Source organism: Macrobrachium nipponense, chromosome 15, assembly GCF_015104395.2.
Source record: "Macrobrachium nipponense isolate FS-2020 chromosome 15, ASM1510439v2, whole genome shotgun sequence".
Taxonomy (NCBI): domain Eukaryota; kingdom Metazoa; phylum Arthropoda; class Malacostraca; order Decapoda; family Palaemonidae; genus Macrobrachium; species Macrobrachium nipponense.
Window position 1 is genome coordinate 20319461 of NC_087208.1, and position 12500 is coordinate 20331960.

The window sequence follows — 12500 nt, forward strand, 5'->3', positions numbered from 1 at the left end:
TTTCGCTTTGTCTTTAAAAAAACACTTGTTTATATATTGTTGTTCGTTTTCAGTAAAATAAATTTTGTTACGAACAAAATAAGCCTAATTTAATCCAATTGCAATATTAATTTCTACTCCTACTTTTTACGTATGTTATTTTGCGGAAGTTGTCGCAGTAAGGTTTTGCTTGATTCAGTGAAATAGATGCTTTTTATGAATAATAATAATAATAATAATAATAATAATAATAATTGAATAAATAAACGTCATATGTCTATATACATACAAGTACTTTTTGAAGGGAAATTTATGCGTAACTTGTATCGAGCTTGGTATTGATAATTCATTTATTTGGACTTTTCTTGTTTGAACCTTTTTAGGTTTTATGTATATTTCAATTATCTCGAGTTTTGATTGTTGAATAGAACCAGCCTGACCAAAAGAGGGTCAGGTAATCTGTGGAGAAAGAAGAACCGTGACTTTCTATAAAAAAAGAAGAAAAAAGTTCTGTAGGAAGTTCTGTTTAATTCCTGTTTCTTGTTATCATACTTGCATCTTCCTTTTTGCTGATTTGCATTATTATTATTATTATTCTTATTATTATTATTATTATATTATTATTTTTTATTATTGTTATTATTATTATTATTATTATTATTATTATTCTATTATTATTATTATTATTATTAATTTTTATCTGAGTATAGTCCTCTGATCGTCTTATAATGCTAATTAGATTAGTAAGAATAGTTATGCACGACATTCGATCAAGAAGGTTACGTTAGTCTATTATTAAAGGTTTAAATAGTATACAGACATATTTTATCCATATTTTAAGATGACGTCGAAAATTCACTGGGTCATAACTCGATGGTAGAAAGGTTTAAAGATACTATTTATCCTTACAACTAAATATAAAAAGAAAAAAAAAATTACTCTAATTTTTTTTACACCGCATCAAAGTAGATGCTTTGACAAAGTTAAAGAGAGAAAAATATTCGTTTTCCCTTGTTTTCCCTCTCTCATACCGCCAGTCTATCTTATGATCGGTTGCTTAGCAAGTGGCCGGCTCTTTTGGGCTTGTTCCTTATAATAATTATAATGATATTAGTAATTCAGCGGAATCGTTCTTGCCTTTATCTCATCAGTAGTTAATAGAAGTGTATAATGAAATGTGTTTAGGATTTCTGTCTGGAAAGCCTTGTTCTTATAATGTAATGTTTTATGTCTAGTATTATTTAGAATCACCCATACGTATATACAGTCTTATCTATATGCATTTGAATTCTTCACTTGCAAAGTATAGATATGCATTCGTTATAAAATGCACTCAAGTAAGTTTTTGTTCTCTGCGATTTTTATTGAGGATATTCTTCGTATTTTGGCAGTTTATATATTTGTGAAGAGAATATAAGTCATTACTCGTAATATAGATGTCTTTTATGACTTGGGAATAAGTGATTTTTAACGCCTGTGTATAATGGTATTATAGTTGTAAAACATCTGTGAAAAAGTAGAACTTAATGTGTTCATTTTGGCGTGTATAGACAGAAAAATATTCTCAGGAAAACTGTCCAGTGCAACTCTCAAGTGGATGGTTTAGGAGTATAGGTTTGCTTGATTGAACAGAAGTAAGGAGATACCTATTATTGTTGTAATAATTTCTGAAGCCCCCCATTCTTGCACAGTTGAGCAAATGCAAAGTCAGTAAAATAATAGATGCAATCAATATCTTTGTTTATGTAAAAACACTGAGAATTCATAGTAGAGGCTGAATGTTCTTAACACTTCTCATATGCTGCCTATTTAAGAGTAATCATTGTGGAGAAGCAAGAGAAATGAAGAGTACACCTAAACATAACACTAGGTTGAATGGCTGTCGGTTGTAATGCGTAGGTAATTCTAAAGGCGTGTGCTTATAGATGATGTGGGTGATACAGTCATTGAAAGAAGCACCTGTAAAAATATAGATAAAGCTGTCTTCTAAGATGACAGGGGTGGTTAAGAATGCTTCTGCAGGGGCCGTGATTGGTACCGAACCTTCTTTTTGGTTCTGAATCGCTGGAATTGAAGTGTCGGTGCATTCACTTCGAAAGAGTACAGTGACAGATAGAAAACTTCGTTAAGTCGCGAAGACTTTCTATGGGGTGATTTCATTTTTAATTCAGTAGTTAAATGTGAACGGGGCATTGGGTATTGTCTTTATCTTCGTTGTAACCTCCTTGGAAATCTCACACACTCATTAGTACTAGTAATTATGCGTCTCAACAGATGGTGATGATTTCATTATTTGTATCTCATTACTGGTGTGCATAGTGCTTTAAGGTACTGACATAACGTGTTGTACTTGTCTTGTTACCATTAAGAATTCGAACCAAATTACTGGGAACGAATCATGTCACAGTGGTCAAACAAGAAATTTTTCATTTATGTTTATTTAAAAGGCATTTCGAGGAGCGGAAATTACGGCTTGTGTTAAATTAACTGATTTGTTGTCATCAGCATCATCACCTCCAATGCCACGTGACTCAAGCACATCTTGAAATGTTATCTCTCCTGGTCTTGTTGTGCTTTCGTTTCCACAAATCTCCACACAGCTCGAGCCTTCCTTCTCTCGGTTTTCGTTCAAGTAGATGCAAGACCTCCTAACTTCTTGTGCCCACAGGAACAGAGCTGATACTATCTCTCGTCAATCTCCCAAATGTTGTGTTAAGGACGTGTCTAAGAAATCTTAATAATCTCCCCTTCATTATTATCTCATCTACATATGGAACTTTCGTAATTCTCCTTATGTAATGATTTATAATACTATCATGTCATCTGACTCCTAATATTCTTCTGAAGACCTTAATCTGAAATTGACTAAATATTTGATCGATATCCATACATGAATACAGATCGTAGAAGACAAGTATAATCTTAACCTTCGTACGCAGTTTGTCTATTTGCTTTCCCGATTTACAAGTTGAAAATTTAGTGATGTAGGTATTTAGAAACGCATGTTTTTTTTAAACCATATAAATTTGTAGTAGGTATTCCACAGCGAATATGACTTAACCAGACATATCTTAACGTAACCTAACGGCGGACGCCGCGCCCTATCCTAGCTGTGGGGATGGGGGCTTTCCCCTCTCTGGATTTTCCCAAGTAAGTCGTGACCCCTCACTGTATTCTACCCCATTTTTGGTGTAGTTATTGATTCCTTATATAATCATTATTGTAATCTGGCATTGCTTAGATCTATCACTCTTTATTTGTGTGTGTGTGTGTGTGTCTTTGGCACTTTGTGTGCAGGTCATGTGAAGTCGCTTGCATGTGATTACACACACACACACACACATATATGTGTATATATATATATATATATATATATATATAATATATATATATATATATATATATAAAGTTAACGTGGATCAACCTCGAAAGATACAATCCTCAAGATTATGATGTTATTTCTAGCCAGTTTCAGTATATTTAAGTATCCGCCTACCAGAAATGAGAAGTAGTAGATACGGCGTTTTACTGTACATTCGTGAACATCCTTATTACAAAGAACCGGAGGTATAATAATTGCAGTGTTGAAAGCTGCTTTTTTTATGTACTACAAGTGTCGGTTATTTTTTTGTGAAGGGTCATTTAGAAGATAGTAAGTAAATGATCGAAATAGAATTTCAGGTATCATGAAAATTGAGTTAAATAATTTTTTCTCTAGGTTTAACTATTTAACTATTGTAGGCAAGGATTTAACGATAAAAATCGAATAATTATAGCTTATCTGTAGGAATTAATAAACCAGGTTGTCTTTATAGAAATATATCTTAAGGTATTGTGCACGAAGGGTATTTCTCATAGATAGAGAAAGTTATTTATTTCTAATGTTACAATAGATAAAGTGAAAGGTATTTATTGCGAATACTATTAAAATAAAGTTATTTATTTCTAATGATGTTACAATAGATAAAGATATTTATTTCTAATGATGTTACAATAGATTAAGAGAAAGTTATTTATTTCTAATGATGTTACAATAGATAAAGAGAAAGGTATTTATTTCTAATGATGTTACCATTGTCTTTATTTATTATTGTGCAAAATGTTTGAGAATTCATAAGAAACAAGTCGAATGAGCAGTTCCCATACAAAAGATTATGCAGAGTAGAATGCCCATATTTGGAGAGAGAGAGAGAGAGAGTGGGGGGGGGGCGCAAGACAGGAAACTCAATAACGAATATTCTGAATAAAACGGAATTAACAAACAACTTTATACAACTACCGTATTTGTATATATTAGTATCTACTTATAAAAAAAGCATAAGGGAAAAATGTTTTGATTGTTGTAATCAGGTATTGATAATAATAAGAATAATAATAATAATAATAATAATAATAACAATAATATAATAACAATAATATATATTTTATTATTATTATTATTATTATTATTATTATTATTATTATATTATTATTATTATTATTATTATTATTATTATTATTATTATTATTATTGAAAAATTGCTGACATTCCAAACAATAAGTAAAATAAACACAAGTCTTTGTTATTGGGACACAAAGGTCATAACATGTTAACATGTATTAATTTAGCTTCTAGATTCACATGAACGCCTAATATAATTAAGAAAGAATTTTTCGTGTCAGTTGCAAGAAACGTAAAACTGTCAGTCATGCTGTACACCAAGAAGAAGAAAGAGGATTAGGTTCTTAGGAGTTTCAAGAAAAATTTCACTAAATTTACGTATATGTGATATTTTTTCATTGTTTAAAATAAATCTTTTGAAGGGCAATAATCCTGGACTAGTTTTTAAGAGTTAAAGATTAAGTATTTGGTTAAAGATTAAGTATTTGGAATTCACTCTTACAACAGCATTTTTAGTAGATTTTATATTATAATTGGACATTGAATGCTAATATGTGTTATGGATAAAGATTTAATTTTATTCCAAACTCTAGTAAGATTAGTTATAGTAATTAAGGACTTCAACAATTGGCAAAAACTTCTCTTATCAATACAAAAAAACTTTTTCAGGTCTCCCACTTACCCCTCGAAATATCCGTGAGTATAGAAAGTTAATTGACTTCAATGTTTCCTTGGTTGGCTCGTTTCAAAATTTTAGTGTTAGATGCTTTTATTAAATTTCTCTCTCTCTCTCTCTCTCTCTCTCTCTCTCTCTCTCTCTCTCTCTCTCTCTCTCTCTCTCTCTCTCATGGAATGTTAGTTTTAAGGTGAATTATAAATAGTAAGGAAATGTTTCCAGTGTTCCAGGAAGCTTGTTACCTTTCATACTTCAGTGGGTATGCCTCAGGGGTTACAGCCTTTGTCTTCCGGCCACCCCCCCTTTCGCTCTCTCTCTCTCTCTCTCTCTCTCTCTCTCTCTCTCTCTCTCTCTCGTGTCTTGAGTACGATAAGGACATTGGCTGCCCCTACTTTTGGCTTGGAAATAAATATTAATTCCCTATATAAAAGGAAAGAGACTTAGTGTTTGTCACTAATGATATAAATAAAATTTGATAATTGATTCGTATTTTAATTATTGTGCCATGCCATTAGAGGTCTAGATATTAAGCGAATTTTTAAAAATATATGTTGATTTTTATATTATTTATGGACGTTATGTTTCAAGCTGTTCTCGCATTTTTTTTTTTAATAGCATAAGCCGTCTTTTGAGTTTATTTTTTTTTTTTTAGAATAGCATAAACCGTCTTTTGAGTTTACGCGTCATTTTTGGAAGGTAATTTTTGTGAGAATATCCTTTGCATGTTCTGTACAGTTACTGTATTTTTGGCAACTGAGAGATTGTACAAATATTTTTTTCAAATTTTGTTGCGACGAAGATTGCTTTGCCTACCGAGTGACTTATTGTTTTATCACAAGATTTTGGAATGTGTGTATTTTTTCTGAGTATGCAGTATTTCAGGAAACTCTAATTGCCTCCAAGTATCATTTTATAATCTTGATAACTATTTCGTTGTCTTTCCGGAGACTACATTTTCTGACAGGTATCATTGTCATCTTGAGCATTTAACATTCCCTTATTTTTGTTTTTTGTAGCCTTTTTTCTGCAAAGAGATTTTTTTCATGATTTATCTCAACTTTCCGAAGAGCGCAATTTAGACGAAACGCCATTTGCTTTTAAATTCCTGAACTAGTGAAACTTCTATATCATTTTCATCGTGTTATTAGTTTCTTTATTAGCTTTTAATGGATATACCGATGGTAAGGAAGCCTTACACTTTCCCATTTCAAACTCGATGGCGAAAATGATAGGAAGGAGTAAAGCCAAATTGCAAGGTTTAACAAATCCAACCTCTTTTAGGAAAACGGAGAATCATAGAAATCGTTTAGTTAGGATGACAAAAGCTGGATGAAAAGGTTAGTTTGTATATGCTGACTTACTTTTCCTCATTAACATGAGGATGGTGATAATAACATGAATTGGCTGTTATTGCTATTGTCAATGCATTGATAGACATCATCTAGAACTTGTGTTACGTATATATTTAGATACGGGTAATTAGGTGCTGTGTTTATACGTGTATGTATGGCTACTTTTTACGTCTAAAATTATGCTTAAGAAGTAATATGCAAGATCAAGTACTATTCAAACTGGTGCAAGTGTCTCTTGGAAGAGAGCAGAATTTTGCCATTTAGATGTTATATTTTTTATTTTTTAAATTTTCGTAGGTTCCAAAACTGTGTTTATATTTCGTTTAGTATTTTATTGTGTCTGTGCAATTTTTGTGTATGGAATTTACAAATAATTTAAAGTTAATTCTGGTATGGTGCATAGAAAGTATCAGGATAAAACAGCCTGAACCATCATATTAGTATAAACATTATTCATATGGAACAAGCTTGCGAGGGACAATGACTTGAAATACTAGCTTTCAAAGAACATGGTGATATGGTGTTCATTTGAAGGAAGTTCCGAAACATAATAGGAAATACATAAACAAAAGATAGTTATCAGAAAAAAAAAATAAATTAAAGATGTGAAAAGATTAAGTACCTTTTGATTTTTTTGTTAGTCATGTATTTATGTATAACCTATGCATGATATATGTATATTATATATATATATATATATATATATATAACATAGATATATATATATATAATATATATATATATATATATATATATATATATATATATATATATATATATATGTATGTATGTATGTATGTATGTAATATATGCAGATATGCGTATATGGAGGATTTAATATGCCGCAGAGCATCCTCAGCGATCTTAGATAACTGTCTAAAAGTTACAAGAGGTAGGTGAAGTTTTTTTCAAGTAAATGTTTCATCAGAGTTAAAGGGTTATTTTTGTCCCGTGATGGAGATCACGAATTGGCTGGTTCATGGTGTCCGTCGTGATTGTGTTCATCCTTCAGTCTTTACCTATTTCAAACCCCTCTTCTACCACTTTCTCTCTTTTTTACTTGCCTTCAGGCTCTAAAAGAACTTTAGACATTTCTTAAATTTGGCCACTTTGAGATCACCAGATTTTCACTGAAAGTACTTTAGGTCCCTTAATCAACAAAGAATAATTATAAAATCTAGCGAAATACCTTCCTTATTGGTTTAGGCTATTATTGATATTAACATTGAATTTCGTTCATCAGAGTATTTTGAGTTATTGTTAAAGTTCTACGTGTTAAACATTCTTATTAATATATTGTAAAGTTTATCACAATTTTCACCATTTTGATGTATTTATATTTAAAATTTTCATGGTATTTTTCTATATTCTTATCAAAGTATTTAGAAATTTATATTTTATTTCCCCATTTAGTTCCTATGAAAGTATGCTGAACATTTTATCGTGCGTTTGAAAACAGTTCCTGTAACTGTTTGTTAGATTTTTATCATAATTCTTTCTATCATTCATACAATAGAATTTGGAGTTTTATTTCAATTGTCTTTTTATTTACATTATAGTATATTGACCCTTTTAATAGAGTATTTTATCCTAAGAGTAATTTAAACTTTCTTTTTATCACTGTTCTTTATAGTAATATTTTGATTTTCATGTAAAGTACTCGTGTTATTTCTATATAGCCTCGAAAATTTAGTAATAGAAAATTTATTAATTGAAAAATTTAGCCTTTTAATAGTTTTTTATATATATTTTAGAAAGTCAAGTATTTTGAAGTTTTTTGACAGATGGCGATATTCGTATTACGGTATTTTTAGGATTTTTTCCATAATACTTTTTATATCTTATTTGCCTGCTCTTACCAGGTTACTGTTGTAATAGTAAAAAGACATTATTGACCTGATTCTCGTTCATACATAATCCTGGTAGAGTATTTGTAATTTTGAATTAAAATTCCTTAGGCAATTTTTCATTATATGTTCTGAGTTATGTTCAGATTTATATAGTAACTCCCTATTTAAGTGATGATCTATCAGTATTGTGTTATGTAGCAGCTGAATTAGCAAGGAAATGTTCCTTTTAGGTTAGTTTCTTATTTCTGAGTGTGCTCACTTTGAATATTATGGATAATATTAATTATATCAATAAAGGATTAAACCTCTTTCATTTATATTTAATTACCGATTTTTAAATACACATCCAAGTATTCGATTCAACCCAGTTTTTCATGTTCAGTTAACACATTTACAAAGATTTTATAATGAATCATACTCGTGCACTAACTTTTCAGAGGAATTTTTACACACAAGGTTTTCATGTGGATTCTGTGCATTCCTATGCATGCATGCATGAGGTCCTTCATGTGAATTTTATATGCACATTTAGTTTTCATTACGAATTTTGTATATTAGTTTTTTCTTTGTATTTCATCTTGAAACTTAAAATTTTGTGTGCGTCAGGAATGGAATTGTACAGTAGTGTGAACTGTTAGTCCTAGTCTTCATTCGAGAAGTGTATTTAACAACCTCATGCACATATTTAATACATACATTTTCTACCCCTAGCTGAAGCCAGATCCTCTTACAGGAGGTGCAGAATAAAAAAAAGAAGACTTGTCACTGCACCATAGTTCTTTTAACTCCTGAGTCATGCATGTTGTATCATTTGCCACTCTATCTTGCCTGTACTCTTGCTCTTCTTGAATTTAAAGACATGTCCTCTCCAGTACCTCCCTAGTTCCATGTGTCCAGCACTTTCATGATTTTTCTCTCTTCCTCCGTCTAAATTACTCTTTGCAGATCTACCATCCTCCATTCTTTCCTCTTAAAGAAAAGAAAAATCCTTCTTCTAATCGAAGTTACAAATAATTTTTGCCTCTTAGATTTAACCTTAGTAATCACCTTTTCAACTCATCTTACGCCAAATAAAACTATTCGGACAGTTCATTCTAAAAGTGGCGCCCCCGCCTCCCCCCTTTTTTTAAAGCATGTGTCATCCAAACCTCACGTCTTTTAAGGAGAGTTGGTCCATCTCTTCATGCATTCCTATCCTGGCTTACTTAGACATTCCAAATCGCTTCCAGATCTTTCTCACAAACCCAACAAAATTTCTGCCTTCACCTATTTTGCAAGTCTTCTCTTCACCTGTACTGTTATTTTCAGTTATTTTATAGTAATCCAAGATACCTTCACGAGTCTAACCAGTTTCATGCTTTCACCGTCGGTACTACCACGCATTGCGATGTTTTCTTGGATTTACCCCAGTAACTGTTGGACCTGACCGTAGATTTCATCCAGCAAATTGTTTCAAATTCCCATTAGTCTCTAAAGCTTGTTTTGACTTTCCCAAACCAATGCACATAAGCAAACATCAACCTCTCCGCACTCCATTTGCAATACATTTCCTTATCTTACAACACTGCATCAACACCTGATACTGTGGAGACATAGCATATCCTTCTACCAGACCAACATCTACCAAACCAGTCTCTCTCTCTTCTGCACACTGTGACACACGCTTTGCTTCAGTCACACAATATTTTAACCCCTCAACAACTTATCTTCCACTCTGTACATCCTCAACACCTTCCACATTATCTATCAATCATTTCTATCATATATATACACACACACACACACACACACACACACACACACACACATATATATATATATATATATATATATATATATATATATATATATATCTGTGTATCTAGATATTTATTTTAAATGTATAGATATACATATGCACATTTGTTTATTTATTTAAATTGATATCTAGATAGATAGATAGATAGATAAATATGTAATATGTTGCTCACATTTTAGCAGAGGAGAACAGTCCTTTTGCAATTCTGAATGTTATGTGGACTTGTGACGACGATACCTAGTTTTAATGTTTTTTGTTTTTAGGTGGAAGTTATATCGGTGTCATTTACTGATTAAGAGTTTGTCCTACATTTGAGTTGTTTTAAAGGAATTTTCCGTCATTAATGTGACGGTAATCAGTAAAAATGTTATTACTTAAGTGAGGCACAGTAGTTGATGACTACAAGAAAGGATGAATGCCTCACGTTTTGTAGGGGCCAGTTGAGTAAATAACTTTTATTAATTTCTCGTTTGTGATAAGCCGTATGATTTTTATTATTATTATATGTGTAATATGTATAATTAGATCATATACTAATATATATAAGTATACCTAATAATATATTATATATAATATAATATTATATCTAATAAATAAATAATTACACTCACGCAAGGAATATAAGGCTACTAGAAAAGTGAAAATGAGGAATGCAAGGTCTTTCGGCTTAACTCTAAGGCATTACCAAGCAAAGTTTGCATGAGACCCTTAAAGTAAGGGCAAACATCTTGCACACCTTTTGTTTCACTTACCTTGTGACCATATACTCCTGTTTTATGTTATATATATATATATATATATATATATCTATATATATATATATTATATATATATATCTTGATATATATATAATTTAACATTTTAAAAAACATATATATAATCATATTGGAAATCATATGGCTTATCACAAACGAGATTTTAATAAAAGTTATTTTACTCAACTGCTCCCTAAAAAATGAGATTCATTCATCCTTTCTTGTACCTCACTTAAGTTATTAAATTTTTACCGATTACCGTCACAGTAATGACGGAAAATTCCTATAAAACAACTCAAATGTAGGACAAACTCTTAATCAGTAAATGACACCAATACAACTTTCATGAAAAAATAGAAAAACAATTTAAACTACGTATCACAAGAGTCCACATAACATTTAGAATTGCATAATGACTGTTCCTCTGGTAAATGTGAACAAACACCTATCTGTCTATCTCTTAATCTATCTCGCTATCTATCTATATATTTTAATTATATATAATTATAATTTAAATGTGTATATGTATATTTATTTAAAATGACTATCTAGATAGACAGATAGACAGATATGTAATATGTTTGTTCACATTTTAGCAGAGGAACAGTTCTTTTGCAATTGTGAATGTTATGTGGACGGACTCTTGTGACAACAATACCTAGTTTTCAGAGCTGTCTGTTTTTTCAAGTAAGTTGTATTAGTGTCATTTACGGATTAAGAGTTTGTTCTACATTTGAGTTATTTTAAAGGAATTTTCCCCTGTCATTACTGTGACGGTAATTAGTGAAAATTTCACTACTTTAGTGAGCTACAGTAGTGGATGTCTACAAGAAGGATGAATGCCTCTTATTTTGTAGAGGCAGTTGGGTAAAGTAAATTTATTGATTTTTCGTTTTGTGATAAGCCGTATGATTTCCATGATGATTATCACGTTCGTCTTGTTTTATTGAAAGTAGTAGAGGAGGGATGATTACTAACAAAGAGAGAGGGGCATGTTAAATGCGAAAGCTACTTTCAGTTGGCTAGTATCAAAGGTATTAGTAGATAAAAACATTTGAAGAGTTTTGAGTGAGTTTCATGCCGAGATGTAAAAACTGCATAAAAGGAAAGTGAGATAATTTTGGAAGTCAACATAGAGAGAGAGAGAGAGAGAGAGAGAGAGAGAGAGAGAGAAAAGCAAACATTTGTTTGAAGTTGAAAATGAGCCAATTATTTCTCTTTATAAAAATTGATATCTGCACTGGCCGCATGTTTAGATGAGGATTTCAGTATTTCCAAGATTATATAACTTAGTATTTCAAGAGGCTGAACTGAAATCAATAAATATGTGAAGTCCAAGAACCTTTCATGGGCGATAAGGCATTGCCTTATTTGAACATCATTGCCCTTATCATTCTTTACACAGGAAAATGTCTTGCATGTAAGTTGCAACATTCATGACCTCCATGTTTTCAGTATGCTCAAGCCTCAAGGTAAATATGCCTGTGTTACCACAAGACCAACTTAATATAATAGCCAATGCTCAAACATATATCTCTTCAGATTCTCCTGGATCTGTTGAGGTCATCGGTGCCAGTATTTCTTGTAATGATGAAGTCTTTCCATACAGAAATTGTCCCAATTCTCTCTTTATAAAGCCTACAAGGGTCAGAAATCGAACACGGAAGTGATCTTACTCGTATAAATAAAGAAAGACTTAGAAGAAAGGT

General features: G+C 31.3%; 1 long non-coding RNA gene across 1 annotated transcript in view; it reads left to right on the forward strand.

Moving 5' to 3' along the window:
• LOC135227024 (uncharacterized) overlaps positions 1 to 12500 on the forward strand; it is a 169593-nt gene that overhangs the window by 30945 nt on the left and 126148 nt on the right. The window contains exon 2 of the long non-coding RNA XR_010317331.1: positions 5030 to 5056. This is a non-coding gene — a long non-coding RNA (uncharacterized LOC135227024). The remainder of the gene's footprint in view (positions 1 to 5029; positions 5057 to 12500) is intronic.